This window comes from Parus major, chromosome 4 (assembly GCF_001522545.3).
Source record: "Parus major isolate Abel chromosome 4, Parus_major1.1, whole genome shotgun sequence".
In the NCBI taxonomy this organism is placed as follows: domain Eukaryota; kingdom Metazoa; phylum Chordata; class Aves; order Passeriformes; family Paridae; genus Parus; species Parus major.
Genome location: NC_031771.1, coordinates 34,825,576 through 34,844,585, shown reverse-complemented (window position 1 = coordinate 34,844,585; position 19,010 = coordinate 34,825,576).

The window sequence follows — 19,010 nt, the reverse complement described above, 5'->3', positions numbered from 1 at the left end:
TATTTGTAAATGGATTGAATTATTTTTCTTCTGAGGTTATTTGTTTGTTTACACTTATTTATAATGAATTCCCTTCCACCCATCTGTCACCTGAAAGGAACCTCAAAATAAGTGCTTTTTGTGACTGAGATCCTTTTGTTATGCCAGAGTGGTGAATAGAGGCCTTAAGGTAAATGACAAAAAAGTGCTACCTCTATTTGCCGTTCATCATTCACTATTTCTTATTTGTATTGTGTGACTTGTCAAATGCATTGTTTCTTTTCAATGAATGAGGAATTAGAAGGTTTGAAGCAGGAGAATAACAAAGGTGTTGAGTAAATAAAACACTTCTCTTTTGTCACTCACCCTAAACAGGAGGTGGAAATTGGCATGTTCAAAGTAAGTGCTCAACCAGAAAGGAGCAGCAGGGTAGCCCATACAACAAAGCAGAAATTGAGACATACTTTACATCAACTCCTGAAAGACAAGTGATGAGGAAAACTGTGCCCAACATTTGGGATAAATGAGAGACAGAACTGAAGTAATCAGGAATGAATGAGTCCCATAATTACCATGGTTAACAATCCATTCTGTTCTCTTTCTCCCTCGGTCATACATTTTAAGTGAAAAGCTGGAAATCTGGAACCAGAGGACACAGAGGTTTACCCTGTACTAGGAGAAAAGAAGATTCATTCTCATTCCTTGTCCCTGTTGGAATGAAAATGGATCCTTAACACTGCACTGATGACAAGCGTACTGAAGGGAGAAAATTTGAATAGCCCTACTGCTTTCATTATACCAAGAATAAGACTATTTTTCTTTTCTGTTGGAAAAAAGTCCTTAAGTAGAACTCAAAACAAAAAAACCAAAAGCTTAAACTTCAAATTGCCTCCTTCTGCTAAAACATCTTACAAGTGTTTGACAATTGTAAAACAAAAATACATCAAAAAAGATTTCCAACAAAAATAAATTAACAATGACTTCAAACATTAAAAATTCCTCTTTCTTTTTTTACTTTTCCAGGAAAGTAATTTCAGGTTTAAGTTGTACCCAAAAAGCTTGCAATTTTATCAGCAGAAGAGTAAGCTATACTGAAGAGATAAAATTTCATCCATTGTGTACCTCTATATAATAGATATATTTATAGAACTTTTTATGAGATAATAGCTTAGTCTACTTCATAACAGCTGTAGTTTCATAATAGACACTGGCATAAGGCCTTCAAAAATCATATTACTACAGAGTTCTTGGACGATAACAATGATTATCACTACTCTTCACTTTAGAGGACTCGTTATTGTTAACTTTTTGTCTCATTCTTTTTTGGCTGTTATCTCAAAGGTGATCAAAATACTTTTGGAACTCATGATGCAGAGCAATATTTCTGATAAACGCAGTTTCCTTAAGAACACCCATACATAGGTTTCAAGTGACAAATAATAGGTTGTCTGCCTCAGCAAAATACCTAATAAAGAGGGTTTTCTTCAGTGGATTTAAATAGGAAGAAAGTGGAGTTATCCAGTTCTAGTCTGAACTGGTTTTGTCTAAACTATAACAAAATCTCCACAGTGACGAAATCATACTATTCTATTTTGTGTTAAAATCATAGTAAGCTCAACACTCTTTTAGCACAAACATCTACTGATACCTTTCTAAAGATGCCTAAGAGCTTTAGCTCTCTGATCCCACATTTGCTGCACGATTTCCATTTAAAATGCTGCAATGTTATCAGCTCACTCTACCCACACCAGTCCTGTAAAAAAAAAAAAAAACCCAGAGGAAGATACAGAGATAAAGTCCTCTCTTCAGACCCTGTTCTACAGTATTGTCCAAATATTTTTGTAGCAATCAAAGTAAAATCTAGCTTTCTTTTCAATTACAGCATGAGTTTTTTGTGTCCTTACTAATGCAATGTTCTCTTTATTTCACATCCTGGGCTCATGACTCACTCACTACCAGTTGGGAGCTTCATCTCTGCAGCTGTGCTTGTATTAGTTTCATCTTCTAAGATGAGCTAGCTGAGGTAACAACCCTTTGATTTGGAACCTCCATATTAGAAGAAAGAGTATTCTGATGGTCTCAAATGTAGTTCTGCATCTCCCCTTCATAAATGCCAGTGTTGTAAGGCCTGCAGAAGTTCACCCAGTGAATGCTTTAAGCTGGTGTTTTAGCGTACAAGCACTCAGTTACTTTAACATTTGTAGCTCAATTTAGGCAGCTTTACAATCACACACTTCAGAAAGAGTGAATTGAGGCCTGTGAATGCATTCCCACCAAGTGCCTGCCTGCAATGAAAGAGAGCTTCAGAACTTGTGTCTGTTACAACAAATTTTTGGACAAGCCTCTATACAGCTGTTCAATTCAAATCAGTATGCTGGTGAAAATATCTAAGAAATTTGGGATCTCAAGGACTAGTAAAAGTATGCAAAAAAAAAAAAGAGAATGATTCACATGCAAAAATGCTCACAGGAGTCTCCAAGACAATGAACAGTTGACAGGTTCCTCACCTTGCCACGTTTTGCTCCACCAAAAGGAGATGTCTCTCCTTCCTGGAAGACAAATTCCCTTTTCCCTGGCAATGATGTAATGTGGCATCACATTGGCCTGTCTTGGCCATTCCCCTCCTGCTGATCTGAGCTAGAAGCATGACACTCTCCTTCTTCTTTCTTAGCTTTTATTGCTGACCAGATGTTGTATGGTATGGACTATCCTTTTGGTCAGGTTAGGTCAGCTCTCCAGGCTATGTCCCTTCTCAAGATCTTGCCAAGCCTCAGCTGCTGATGGAGGAGGAGTGCTGGTGAGACAGGGCCGATGCTGTGCCCAAAACAATGTTGTGTTATCAGTACTTTCCTAGCAAAGAATAGCACTGTGAGGGTTGCTACAGGGAAAATAAATTCAGTTTCAGCCAGAATCAATACACTGATTCAGGAGGATCATTGTGTGGCATAAAATTCTAATACTGAAAAATCCCCAAAACCAGGGTTAAACAACCACACACACACACACACGTGCATGGAAAAACAACCCGGAATAAATAGCTTTTCTGATAGAACTACAATAAAATAACACTTGAGACTTTTGGCTTTTTTAAAGTCATTTTAATGAAACTGTATCAGAAGGATGAAGTATTAAAAATTTTCTGTGTAAACAGCTATTCCCTATTGCTTATACAGACCACAATGAATGTCAGAAGTCAGTCTGACAAATGAGTAAAATTTATTTCAGAAGCAAATGCAACTGACATAAACCAGTGGTATGAGGTCAAGAGAGCTGTTGTTTATTGCCTCCAGACTAAAGAAAATTCCTAATTCCAGCTAATAAGTGGTCAGACTTCTGCTTAATGTCCTTGTGCTGAAATGAACTAAATCATGTAGTTATAGGTGAAGAAGTGGCAATACAATAATAAAGAGCATATACCCATCAAATGAAACAAATACACTGGGGAAATATTTATTCAAAATATCTATTTCTAGAAAAAGAATTGTTCTTGGAACTGAAATGTCAGCTCTGAAGAATAAAGATTTCATCTTTTCAAACTTTCACAAGTAGCAGGATCAGTGCCTACTACTAGGCCAGGTTTGCTGACAAACACTTTTAGATTTAAATCTACTCTCTACTGCTATAAAGGTCTACTTGACCTGCACACAAGATAGAGCAGCAGATAGATGTATACATGTAAATACATGCAAAAGAATCTAGTTCCAGTGAGAACTACAGCTCACATGGTAAAGAAACTTGGTGTTCCTTGTTGAAACCATTATTTAGAAGGGAATAATTGGCACTTATTAAAAGCATTTGTCTGGCTGTGCTGGAAAAGAGGAAAACACAGGCAGGAGTTTTGTGAATTTTCCACATTTACCCCAAAATGCTTTTGAGCTGACCTGGAGAGTATTTTAGTCTCCTTCCTTGGCCTGACTTCTGAGAGTGCCAGTTGGGGCACTGCCTTTTTAGCAGTGCTTTCATGTGACTTGCACACTTCTCTAGGAGAAGTTGTGTCTTGGGGCTAAGACGGAAGAAATGGGTTTAATGGAATAGAGGGAGAAGCTGAAGGGAATGCAAGTGCCTTCTTTTAAATGTCAGCAACTCAGCTAGCGTTGTCCCACATGGGTGTCTATGATAAGCATCTGTCATGGTTGTTACCATCCTACAGCTAATTACCAAAGCTCAGATTTTTACTTTTTCAGGTTCTAGATTACAAACACTGCTTTTTATTTACCCATGCATATTCTCCTTTCAGCACTGTAAATATTCTTCTATGCCAAATGGTGAAAAACACAGTTGAAAACAGTGTGAGGAACACCCTTCCTTTTTATCTCACTCCATTTACTTCCCACCTCTAAACTTAATCTTTTTCCCAAAATAGGACAGGAAGATGATTTTTGCTGAAATTGAATTCAGTGTCTCCTTCATTGCACAATTTAATTACTATTCACATGATTTAATAGAGACAGGACACATAAAACTGATTTATTACATTATTATTCTGTTGTGATTATAAAAGATGTGGGTATATTCCTGAGAATTTAAGGTAAGTGTGGATATCAACTCCCTTACTGAGTGTGACAAATGCAGAGAGCTTTTGTTTCAGCAGCGAAATGCTGTTTCATGATAACATTTCCTACCCTAGTGTTTTACCCAGCCAATGATATTTTGCCATAATAATTCCAGCCTGTTATTTGCAGCACAGTATTCATGGAATTAAAGCCAATATAAGACCTGCACATTAAACTATTAACTCTTGAAGAAAGCATAATGCAACAAATTAATAAAAGTATAGGGGTACTATGCCAAGAAGTTGGTGGTCTCAGTCAAGTTGCTGATAGATGAGTTTCCACTTAAATAACACCACCATCACCAGCAACTCTGTTACAAAACCTACATGAGATGAAAATGTTTAATAAATGTGGAGAAAGTTACCCTGAGAGTAGGATAAAACACTCTTTTCAAGAAATTAGAGGGGGAAATTCTCCACTACTGTTGCTGTCCTGTAGATGTAGGCAGGGCTGGAGTCTGAAGGGCACTCAGCTTAGCACTTCTCCTGCACCTTCCCTGAGTTCTGAATTGTGCTTATTTATTTTAAAATCAAATATATATAATTAAGATTTCCCTTCAGAACATTTTGCTCATAGTATTTTACAACCATAAGAGAAATAAGAAAAGCCAAGTTACTTTTTCTTGATATCAATCAAGAGTAGAAGTGAAGAAATTGTGAAATAAGAAGGGAGCAAGAGTTTTCAAGAAACAAAAAAAAACAAGAAACAAAAAGTGGGTAATTTCTACAATTGTAATTGTTAGAAGTATACTAAAAAGGAGCATAAAATGTGTAAAAAAATGTGCAAAAGTTATCACAAATATTAGGTGTAAAAGCTATCAGGTAAAAAAAGAAACATATAAAAGTTAGCAGAAGATTTAGAATAACATATGCATGTTAATCCAGTAGAATGTTTAAGAGCAATCTAGTTTCTCAATCTTTTATAATTATTGGAATTATTTATATAGTTAGAGAGGCATGCCAGCACTATCTGTATACAGACAAGATCACCTGAAATTGTTACTGACAAGAAGTAAAAATTTTGTTATAAAAAGACAGAAAAAAAAATTCATGAAGTTTCCCATTGTATTTCCAAGGTACTATTCTCTTATTAGAAATATGGTGATGCTTGAAGTCTTCCTGGCAACTGCACATCATGAAAGATTCAACATCGCTCAGGACTGCAAAACTGTAAAATTTCCAAAATCAGTTTTACCACTGACATACAATATGGATTCACAACTAATCACTTAAGATTACAGAAAGCACAAAAAGTAAAATCAGGTGGAGTTCTTCCAGTTCTTGCTTATGCAAGGGGCTGCTCAGGTAAGCCAGATTAGCCTGCCTTGTCTGAAGCCATTTTGGTTCAAAGCTGTGATGGATGGGGACACATTATGGACCAGTTTATTGTCCATCTGTGCTTATTAATGATAAAGGCATAGTAAGTAAATTACTCATGCTGTGAAAATGATCATGGGAATGGCAATTGACTCAAATTAAATGGAAGTACTAAGATTATAATTCTGAGAATAAGTAATTTTCATTTTTCCAGTCATGTAAGCACATTATTTCTGTAAAAAAAAATTAAAACTTTTCAGAAAAAAAAAATGAAGACATTTTTATTTGCCTAAAAAGAAAAATAAATGTAGAACAAAATAGTTTTGTGTCATCCTCAATATTTCACCTCTTTTTCTTCATTAATATTTTATTTTAAAAATACTAGAATTTAATTATTATTGAAATTTTTTCTAAATCTTGTCAAAACTGTTAGAAACTTTCATTAAGGAAAAGAAGGACCTTAAATCTTGAAGGATAAGGATCCCAAGCTTAACAGTTCCTATAGTTGTATTCCCTAACCATGGGAGATTTTAGAAGATCTCTCTGTAGTACTTCATCAAGTTTGATCATATGGCATCTGTAACTACATCTTTAAATGCCTAGGCTTTTGAATGCTTCCCCCCATGCTGTTATCAAATTTAAATGTATTCTGTAACACTGTTGGTCTTTCACCTGCGTGTCTTCATTAAAGGTTCCTTGCATCTGTGCACCACACATGGATGGATGCAGAAAACTTCCAAAGAGTAACACCAAAAACCCCTGTGCTGAGATACACTTGCTTTCTAAACTGTTATTTATAAAACAGTAGCTTGAAGTGAGATAAAAGAATATGGAGAGAGGTCTACTGGGTGGCAGGGAATGATTTCACCTCTAAGGTGCTACTTTCCATGATAGCAACAAACTTGTTTTGAAAAAGAAGGTGTGTTATGACTGATAAACAGAGATATTACTGATTCCTCATTATTACTTTTAGAATTTCAGAAATCTTAATTATGATCAGGATAGTTTCACTAGGCAGGGTTAAAAACACATGAAGATATATGGAAGAAATACAGAGTTCAGCCTAATGAGTTTAATTATATGGATAAATTAGGAATCACAGCCTAGAGAATCTACATTTATTTGCTTTTTCAGGGGACAACGGATCACTCAGAAGACCCCATTTATACAGACAGTGGCTTCTACATGCCAGTTCTCCAAACTGAAGAGCTTCACACTAAAGTCAGTGAAACTGCACATGGGTTCAAAGGCATCTATCAGCTACCATTTAAGAAAATTGTAAAGCTTAGTATCACATGTTAGCTAGTAGAAGGTTTCACTTCTCTTTGTAATTTGCAATACCTGATGAAACGAATCTATCAGTAAAGATATGCTTTGCTCAGAAGATTTATCTTTCCCTGGCGAGATTATTTTTGAGCAGGGAAGTTATGTCTTTACTAGAATTACTTATTGGAAAATATTGTAAATTTGAGAAAGAGAGACAATAATAACACAGGAGAAGGAGAGACTTAAAGTATCTCACTGTCATGCACATATGCACAGTTTGTTTGTACTGAAATACAAATATAGCGTGACATATCTTCTATAGCTAGGACTTCCAAAAACTGCCCAAGGCACATGACTTTCAGTAAGCCCAGGATAGTCCAACATCCTCAAACACCTTTAAAAACTCAAGATCAAACCAACAAGTAAGTGTCTTTTGAAGGAGAAATTCAGATACCACCATTCTTTCCAATATTCCACTCTTAGCTTCTCATCTATAAAGCACTTGCTTTTGGACTGTGCAGAAGGGAGCCACTGTCACTAGGAGGAGGTTGATCTCTGTCAGGGGTACATACAGTGGAGCTGTGAACAGAGTCAGAACAAGCAGGGAATACAGTAGCCTACAACAGAGATACCTGGGGTTCTGATTGTAAACCAAGGAAAGCCACCTTTGTTGCATTCATAAGTTAACATACTATGGCTATTGATTTACACTCACTTTAGCACTCATTTTAGCCCTGGTTTGCAACCACAAAGAGTTACTCTTTCAAAGAGAACTCAGTCCTGTTTTCCTTTGTGTGCAAGTGCAAAATGTCACATGCAAATATATAGATAAAGTAATTTTTGATCACCCAAGTGGGCTTTGGCACATATATATATATATATATATCTGGGGCTCAGGGTTTTGCCCTTCTCTCAGACAGATGACTCACAAAAAGATATTTTTGAGTACATTTTGGATTTTGTCTAAATATGTGTCTGGGCAGTATTTTACAGTGACATGCAAGCTTACCCTTTTTTATCCCACTCCAAGCAAATATAAGCTCATTCTGTAATATTACAATCTGGCCAGACAACATGCAGCCTGTTCACATGGGCCTGAGCCTAAACAAACATAAATTCCTAACAGGATCTGATAGTTCACAACCAACACCAGGCCAGCAGGATCTGTACAATTGCAAGGTTACAGCTGGCACCCATTTGATCCACACAGAGCTCACACAGTCAAAGCCTGTATCTGCCTCACAAACACCATGTTGGCAGAGCCTGAGATACTCAGACAGCAATGGAATGATGTAGCCAGTTTATCTCTCAGGTAGCTAATACTAGATAAAAAATGCTGCAGTAACATGACAGAAAATACTTCTCCCTCACTCTGTCAGCTGTCTGAGTATAAACTCACTTTGTAGTAGTTCAAAACACTTGGCAGGGTTTTTGCTGGATCACAAGACTTCTGCCTTCCCACAGCAACAATAAAACTGATATAAAAGCATAAAAATGGCAAACATTGAGTTTCAAGTCCTTTGAGTTATCTGTTGAAACAATTCTAAGTTCACTTCTGAGTTGGTTCAAACTTCTGGTGCTGGACAATCCAATGCAATCCAACAGATTCCACTGCTCAGTATTAAAGCTGAGCCTTGCTTCACCATCAGGGTGAGATTTTAAAAAGGGCCTCAGTGTCCTGCTAATTCTTCAACAGATGAAGTCACTAGAAATTTTACCACTAAAATCACAGCAGATAGCTTTTACAAATTCTGACCTCTTGCCTCTTAATGTAATAGATTCAAACCCCATACAAAATTAAGTATTCTATAAAATGCTGCATTTTGAACAACAAGCAACATGAATATAATCAAAAAGCTGAACTGACAGACAAATGCATTAACTTTTCCAAATAAACAACAATTTAGTCCTTATTTCTACATTTCATGTAATGAACCTATAGAGCAGGTAAGATAGCTGACCACCAATAATAGAGCTCACTGCACTGGTTTAGAGAACTCTCTTTCCCAAACATTGTATTGAGGCAGTTAAATCCCTCAAAATATGTCTACAACCACTGGCACAGATGTGTAGGCATCCAAGTTAAAAAGAAGGGAACTTAGAAGGACACATCTTAAATCCTACTCATTTCTGGGCTTCCTCCCTTTATTAAAAGCCCTTTCTAGACAGTCTTTCATCTTTCATCTAGAGAAAGTGATTCTTTCTTCTAACAAGGTGGTGACAGTGCAGCGTCCTTCCCCGACATGTGGTAGTTCAGTGGCTAGCGTGTGAAGTCAGGGACTACTGAATTCAGACTCTTACACTGATTGAGAAGACTAAGACCTCATTTCACCACTGCACAGGCTATCCTGGTGTGAAGGAGACACTTTCAGATAATTTTGGTTCAGTCTGGAGGAATACATGAATATTTTCTGCTAGTTTGAAACAGGCTGGTGTATAAGCACAAAGCAGGTGTCACTGTCTGCACAAAGACCTCTCTGAGAAGCAAAGTTCCAAGTAATACTTTCCGGCTGCTTTTACATTTTTTGGGTTTGTATATTGTCCATTCTGGACTAAATAATGTCTGAAAAAGAATCACCAATCACACAGATGTTTTTAAATGTACTCATTTTTCTTTCTCTGGTCTTCACATAATAAATCTGTCAGCACAGTTTTTAAGTGCTCATTCTATTTCTGTAGTTTCATTCCCTCTATTCGTGCTCTTTTTCACATATGAATAAGTAATCTCTTGACACACACACACTGGCTGTTAATCTACAAATATTTTCTCCAGGAAAAAAATTATGAAGAATTTCAGTTTCCCTTCAGAAGGGTTTTTTCTTGCTTTTCTTTTCTTTAGGTATGTACAGGGATCTCTTTCACAGTTTTTCAAAATCCTATTTGCTTTCCAATATAATGTCATCAGTTTGATTGTATCTTGCAACATCAAAGCCTACAAAGCAGGTTACAGGGGAAAAGGATTTGCCTTCTTGGAGTGCTTCCCAGAAGACAAAACAAAATTCTCATATCCACTGTCTGCTGCTCTAAATTTCCTACCTGCCATCATTAAATGAGCCAGTGTCAGGATGTAAATGAGATCCTGTGAATCTAGCTACTGAATCTGAAAAACAAACAAACAATCAAACAAACAAACAAGAAAAAAAAAATAAAGCATATATAACAGAATATACCTTTTTAGGGTATTCTAAATATATGTAGCAATATTTATCTTTGATAAATTGAAATAGGGATAATAAGGCACATACAAAAACTATTCCACTAAGTGGACAATCTCTTTAAAGGTTTGCTGTACCCTTACGGTGGATCCCCATTAACTTTTAGTTTGGTTCATGAGCACATAATCAAGTGTGTAGCCTTCATGGAGCTGCCTCTGAGCACCTGAACTCAATTGCTGTTAAAGGAAGTCAAGTGATGAGATGTACCAAAGAAAATAAACTGTGTGTTTCAGTTATTAATGGACACCCACTCAGCAGGACCAAAGGCTAGAGCAGGTGTGAAGCAAAGCCTCACCTAAGCAAAATCTGCTGCTAAACTTACATTGTGAACACCAGGTCTACCCCACTTACTGTTTTAACACCCTTACTGTGCCACAGTGCTTTATAGAGGGACATGCCATCATGAATCTCTGAATCTCCTCCAGGAGAGCCCTTCTTTCTCCTCTGAAGGGAAATGAATGAGCCAGCTGAGACAACTAACTCAAATACAGGAGACTTGTTGGAGCAAGAGTATGTCCAATCATTTTCAAGTCCCACTCATAATAAACAGGTTTTACAGGAATAGATGGCAAAGTGGTGCTTAGATACAAGACCTGACAAAATAAATCCTCTAAAAACAGATGAATCTACACTATTACACTCATGAACAAATAATTAAATTAATCTCAAGATAAATGGAAGTTTCACTTCTTGTTATACTGCATGTAGTTATCTGGCAAAATGCACTGAAGGGAAAGCACCTTCTGGAAAGACTCCTGATGACTTTTTTTTTTAAGGCAAGCTAATTTTATAATTGATAGCTGTCATTTATTTTATTAGTTAAACAATGTTAATATTGTGGAATTGTATATTTCGGACAGTAAGTTTTCTCCATGAAGGACAGAATACATCAATGTGGGCTGAAACATATGTTTTGGGCTCCTTGTTACAATCTGTACTGGAACAAGGTTGGAAGTTGGCTTTTCTTATTCCATAGATGTTGTCTAAAGTCAGAGGTAGGGTGACGAAGTTGACTGAGAAACACAATGTGAAAAGAAAGAAGATTTAAAACAAAATAATCTTTATTCACCTCCCAGCCAAGATTCTGGTTCATAGAGCATTATCTGGCTGCTTCTGAGTTGATTCTACAGAAAATTACTATAATCTTGCAACATTTTACACAATTTTTCAGTTTCAACGGGGCAACTAAATAGAGTTTTAACTGGAGAATATACTATCATTTTCTTTAAAGATTCAATTGGCTTCACAGTATATAGTTAATGAGCTATCTAAAAGTGTATCAGCGAAAAGAGCTCATTGTGCTGTGTCTTATCCTATCTGAAAATGAGTCTTTAAAAGCTCTGATAACTATCTCCATACCATCTTTGAACAAAAGGATACATTGGCATCAAGCAGCAAGCAAAGTATTAAGTTGAAATGTTAGAGGAAAAAAGCTAGTTAATTGATACATGGATTTCTCAAGATGATAGCTTCTGCTTGAAGGAAAAGAAATCTTCATGAGGATAAAAAAAGGCCATTTAAATACAGATAGAATGCAATGGTCCCAGAACATTGAAAACTCTTCTTTTGAACATCATTTCTATAATAGACAAGTGCACTTCTCACTGCTCTTCACTTAATATACTCAATAGTAAAGTACAGAAAGAACTGGTTCATCACTATCATGAATTTGCCAATTATAAGAAAAACATGTTTGTGAATATAAATGCTTTGTGTTTGATGTTTTTATTCCTCTATTTTCTTGGTATGGGCAGGTAACTATCTACTTCTCTCCTATGGATTGCCATTGGGAATTTTATCTTTGCGAGAGCAGGAACATGCTGGAAAATGATTTATTTCTCATCAAACAGCTAAGGCAATTTAGAATCCCCAGATAAGGGAAAGAATTCCTGCAGTCCTTCCAGAAAGATCCCAGAGTTGTTGAAACATTTAAATAAGAAAACCAATTTTCCAGTCAGCCTATATGTATTGTGAAAAGAACACAGTCCAATACTGAAAAGGATGTTCTCCCACCTAGGTTGTTATGTATTGGAATATACAGGTAGGCTTGATACCATGTTTTCAAGAGTCATAAGTAGCCATTATCCCACATCTCATAGTACTTAGAAGTATCTTAACTCATGGTGTGCCTTGCAGTTGATCACATCTCTATTTCTTCAGAGGTTTTCTTATTTATCTGTCATTGGAGATGTTGGTGATAGACAATTCACGCCCCCAAGGTCAAGGGAGAAAGTGACCTTTTTCCCGACTCGTCCATGCATTACAAGGTAATGTTTGAAGGGTTAAGCTGATTTTGCATGGATCATCAGTGACATCCAGTGGCTATTCAAGGTGATCGCAGGTGTGTTGTGCCAATCCAGAGTCCCACTGTAGTGGAGTGATATGAACTGAAGAGGACGTTAACTAGCTGACTATGTTCCTTGTCCTGGCTGATCTCACATGTTGTGAAAATTATAATTATTGATTTATTTTTCAATATTATTATCCTTAGCCGCATATTTTTCTTCTGTGGAACCCAATTCTTCCAGGCATATCTTGTCCATTCTGTCACCACAAGTAAAAGATGGAATTGCCCAGGAGATATGTCGTACATTGAGAACATATATAAACAAAAAGGAAAATCACAAGAGGGGAAAAGGAAAGAAGAAGGAAAAAATACTTAGACCACCTTCTATGACCCCACCACTCTAAATTTCATTGAATAAATTAGATGGTGAACCGGAGCACCAGTGCTGAAACAAATCATGGATGGTTTTTATTTTGTTACTTCATGACATTTAATTCACTCCTTGCCTTAAATCTCTTCTTCTGCTCATAACCAATGAGACATATTCCAGGTTTAGACCTTAAATGATCAAACCAATTTTCTAGCACAATATCACCCATTTCTTGTTTTGTTCTGTTTTAAATGAAAACCAGTTATTTTGAAATCCGTTTTGTCTTTCCCAGTTTGTTTCAGTTTCACTCTACATAGGCTCAATTGTCTTCTTATATCTGCATATTATTCCCACATAGTCCCTTGAGGTTCTAAGTTATAACCATTTGTGTGTTGACCTTGAAAACTTCTCAGTCTCCACTAAAAGTCTTTATTCTAGCTATTTATGCTAGCTCATGCTTTCCATCTCTACTGTATATATTGATGAGCTATATGAATAAGGAACAAGTCTCTGCCTATCCTCGGTGGTCTGTCTGTTTACAGAGATTTATAAGCCTGTTACAGGCTCTGGCTAAGGAGCTGTCCTATATACCCAATATTCTGCCTGGTCACCACCAAATAGGTACACTGCAATGTATATTCCAAGCAAACTAGAAAACTTCCCAGCTCACCTAACCTGTGAATTAAAACCACATGTCATTGTCTTCTCAATTGTTCGACATTAAAAAAAACCCAAAAAATACTCCACAAGCAAAATAAAGCCCTGACCTGAAACAACCAAAAAACCCTACGCATATCTTGGTACTATAAATAATCCACTAATTTTTTCTCTAGATAATCATCATTAACATTTTTATAAAACAAGCAAGACCTCAGTAGCATAAAAAATATAGAAGTTTGGGTTATGACACATGAAGTAATCTTCAAACCCTACTAATTATTTCTACCTCATCCACATTTAGCTATCAAAGTACATGTACCTCAAAACACAGAAATTTTATCCAACCAGAATCTTTTATAATAAAGGCCAGATGTCAAAATTTAGTGGCTTAATATCTGGCCAACAGCCAATGAAATACCAAGTGTTATACCATTTTAATATATAAATAGTTATTTATTCAAAACTAGGTTATCATGCAATAGTGTACTTCTAACTCATCCATAAAATAAGTTGTTTTCTTTCCATGTACAAAATACTCTAAAAACCATTCATTAAAATTTAACCCAAAAAACAATGGGCAAATGTAGAAATACAGGACAGCACAGGGAAGTTATACTGATCAATATAACTTTTAATACTTTTTATTAAATAAAGTAAATAAAAAAAGTACTTTTTATAAAAAAAAGTAAATAATACTTTTCTGACACAGATATACTGTCCTCTTTTACCTTCCTGGTGCTGTCACAGTACACCAAAAAAAGAGTTTGTTCCCTTGGTTACAACAATACATCTTCCCACTTCACATATACAGATTAAATTTATAAGCAATTAAGAAAATATGGAAATCTGGTCAATTCATCATCATCATCAGTGCAGGGAATATTTCATATATGTAACTAGATAAAGAAAAAAATATTAAATTGCAAGACTAAATCACAAGGTTAGAATGTGTACTAAAATGGACAAAATGTAACGAGAGAAAATAATTCTGCATTTCAGTCATGTTGTGTGATTATTTTGCTTAATATATTGAAAAATAGAATTTTACTTTTAGTAGGAAGGGTTATTTGCAGACCTACTTTTAAGGGAGACAGTAAAAACATTCACACATCTTTTGAAATAGTAAACATAGGTTTAGAAATTGATTAGGTCATACAAATGCATCTGTAAGGCAAAACTGTCTAAGGGAAAGAAATGCACATAGATTAAAAGAGAAAAGAGAATAAATTAGGAGAAAAGAGAAAAATACAGATAGATCACTAAAAGTAGTTAAATATTTGTTGTCATAAATTTATATCTTGTCTCTCAAGTTCTCCTAAATATTTGCTCTGAATTGATTCTAAAACCTAGACATCATCACTAGTAATGAGAAAAAAAAATTGTTATGTAAAATAGATGGCACAACTTCAACTCACAATTGGAAGTACTCTCAAAGGCTTCCAAGGGATGAAACAGCATTGGATGAGGGAACCTCAGGGATCATTTACAAAGATGTCTGTTCTTCAATCACTCTTTAAGTTGAGTAAAGTAAAATTTCGTGACTTAAGCCAAATGAAAATTACCTCTCATTTTAACAAAAGCAAGGCAAAATTCTCCTCTTGTATCCTTTTTATTTCCTTTTTTCAAATATTAAGTACATTTTCTTCCATAGCAGAAGCAGTTCAAAACATGTACAAAGATCTCTGTAACAATGGTGCATTAGTGACAAACCCCAAGTTTTTTAAGCAGAAAGAAATCTACATGCACAATTGCTGTCTTCTCCATTCACCACCTTACTGAAAAATAAAAGGATAGGTGTCAAAATCTACTCTGAAGTTTCTAAATCGTTTTGTGAAAAATGTCATGCTTCACTAATTAGGAAAATCTATATTCAGTTTACTTCCCACCCCCCCTCCCCCATCCCCTGAGGGTACAGATTATTTCACTATAGCAATTTGTTCAAACATATTGAGTTATAAATTCACAGGAGTTCAATTTGTCTGTTATTCTGATCTCCTTCCTAACATGTCCAGTCCATGTCACACATGGATTCCTATGTCTACAGCAAGTATTCCTATATATTAAAGACCAGAATGTTCCCTCCTTACCGAGTTCATTGAAGCTACCCTATACAAGCAACCCTCAATGTGAGGAAAAGGGAGGTGGTACTCCACAGACTTGATTTACCGTATTTCTCTAGTTTTTTGTGACTAAATTCCATCTCTAAGGTCCCTCGTGAAAACAGAGGGCAGATTCTACTGCCAGGAAAAGGGAAAACAATCTCTAATTTGTCTCTTATGCCTGACCCTTCTGCTGAGACATGCATTCATCTTCATTCACAGCCCAGCCTGATATACTGCAGTTTGACATCTTAGTGTCTGAAGCCACTCTGCAGTCTACTGTAATGCTAAAGTGGAAGCGAAAGAGGGAGAGATATCATTTTGTCACCAGATGGAAAGATGAGCAGAATGGGATTTGACAGAATGTTTAAAAAGTAGTAGTAAAAAGTGTAGGAGAACATTGTCAAAATGGCAGATCTACTCTTTAATCCAATGATTTTCTTATAGGTATTCTCTACTCTTCAAAGGTCGCCCTGAGACTTGATTCTACCATTTTTTCCAAAAGAGAGAAAAACAGCTTACTTTGGAAATAAACCTTCCATCTCTGTGGTTCAAAGAAGTTAATAGAATTTTGTTCTAAACTAATTTGTTACCAAATGATAAAAAAAAAAATTAGAAGTTGTTAATTTGTGGTGTGGAACTGATTTGTTTTTTAACTTTTTGTTACCCCTTAGTTGTTTTCACTCTTCATTTTAAAAGCTCCTTATCTAGCCTCTTATTCTCTTCCCCTTTGTGGTAGGGGAGAAGCTGCATGTTCAACTCAATTTCTTTTGATTATTATTTTTTTGATGAAGACATTCTTAGTTATAAGATAGAATAACCTGAACAGAGCCAATTATCGGTCTCACATTGATTAAGAAAATCTGTCATTTTGGTCGAGTTTTACATATTGAATTTTAATCACATTGCTTTTTTAAAATCTCATTAAAAGTTTTTGGATTTTTTTTTAATACAATTGATTCAGCAGCCCTCTGTATCACTTGATATCTAATCTTGGCATGACAGAAATTGCATGTATTTAGAAATTAAATAATTAGCAGAGGTTTGCAAGAACAGAGGAAGCACAAATATTGATTCATCATCTAACCCACTTTACCTTCATTGAAAGTTAAGTATTTGCTAGCACGGCTAACACGGCATGACACAATAGCTGTAGTGTAAGTTGCTAAACTTAAATCTTGAGTCAGTGTGAAGCCCATGTGATATGAAAATGCATCCAAGCTTCTTATAAATATTTTTATAAAGATATTTTCAATACTGTGAAGCCAAACTACATTAAAAGTGTGTCTATTCCCTTCCACAGTGTAGCTACAAGGGTATACATGTTTGCATTTAAGATGTTTAACTGTATTTACATATTTCTCAGATTTACAGTGCAGATATGTAAAAAGCAAACAATTATAGCTTCCTCATAAATTCACTTTTTTATCTAAATAAATGTCATGTTATATTATTATTACATTTATTTATGTAAATTATTACATTATAACCAAAATGAACAAAACATATTGTAAAGATTTAATCATCCTTGGTGTCTACAGATCAGAAAACCAATGACTATCTATCATGGGTTATTTTTTATGTATTCTTTTATTCAGACAAGGAGAAATTATTCTTGATCTGTTATTTTGTTTAATGGCAAAAATCAAAATAGTAATATCACAGACTTTCAAAATTGTTAAGGCATCTGTGTGTCACTGAAATCAGACTTAAGCACTTAGATTTTTCTAAAGATTTGTGTTTACATCCCTTTTGACTTATTACCATAGAGGCATTTGCACTGTGACACAATTCTTTGGAAAAGCTGCCATTTCACTTTTGTTCACAGTCCTTAATTTGCTGTGTTCACAAAATAAAATTGTATGGCTGTAATTGACCAAAATGTAGAAAGTAGAACAACGTAATTAGTATATTCATCTGGGAAAGAAACTGATTTTGAGATTCATTAAGATGCACAAGGTTTCTCCATAGAAATAAATCATTTCCACCTTCAGAAAAAATTAAAAATTATCAGATAGTGTAGCTACTCAGAGACAGCACTAATTCAAAATATTCTGGTCAGAGCAAAAAAAGAATGTGAGTTCTCTGGTAACTCTAGAAAATAAAATAAAGGTACCTGAACTTTTTAAAATAAAGGAATACCTTTTTAAAATAAAGGAATCTGAACTTTTCCAATGCTAACATTCCTTGGTGAAGAAAAAGAAAATTAAAGAAACTTTAAAAAGTATAAAACCAGTGAAGTTGAAGGCTATCTCACGGATGGCACTTCCAGAGCTGCTTGAAGCACAAGAGGAGGCCACTCCTTTTGTACAGTGACATTAGCAATACATAAAAACTTAGCTGCAGTATAGACGTGCACAGGGATTTCTCCAGTGACATTCCCATCCAGGGTAAACTCCCTGGAAACAGCAACCCGAACAGAAACTCTTACAACCACTCATATCATCAGAGTTAATTCATTGTACCTGGGGAAAAGTGTTGCACCCTTTAAAGCAAATAGTTTTCAGAACAACAAGGAATATCTAAGAGGTATTCTGAGAGTACAATATCATTTCATATAACAGAAAAAGCCTGAAAGATACTGTTTAGTCAAAGGCATTAACTACTGAACATAATTTAAAAATTCCTAGAGCTGTGTGAAATCATATCTGTGGGCCAGGAATTTAAGGAAACGAGAATATTAAAGCAAGACTAAAAATGTCCTAAAAGATGCTGCATTATGAGTGATACGACTCCATTCCAGTGATACCTTTCCTTCAGTAAAGAAAACATGTTTAAAATCTGGTGTCTCTATATGCAGGCAGACTATTATGCTCTGTAAATAGGTTTAAAATGTCCTAACATTTCTGAGGCTTTCTTATCTCTTGTTCATTTACCTTTCTTTAGATTGCTTTCACACTTTACCCTCTTTCCATTAAATTATTCAAGAACTCCTCTTCATAAAGGTCACAGTCATAAAAACCAGGGAATGAGAGCAGTGGCATGTGATTCACAGGACCAATGAGGCAGCACACAAAGTGGATTGTGAAGGACTCATAAAACCTGGGGCCAGAAGGAATCATCAGATCATCTAATCTGAGCTCCAGTATATGACAAGTCATTATATCTCACTTATATAGACCAGAGTGAAAATGCCTCAGCTTTTCACTAAAAATGGTAATGTTATCTCTTTGGCTACTGACTGGAGGCAGGGGCAAGTTGACCAAACTAATTGCTAGTACCTCCCATGAAGGTTATCCTATACTTCATGGAATTATTTCTGTGT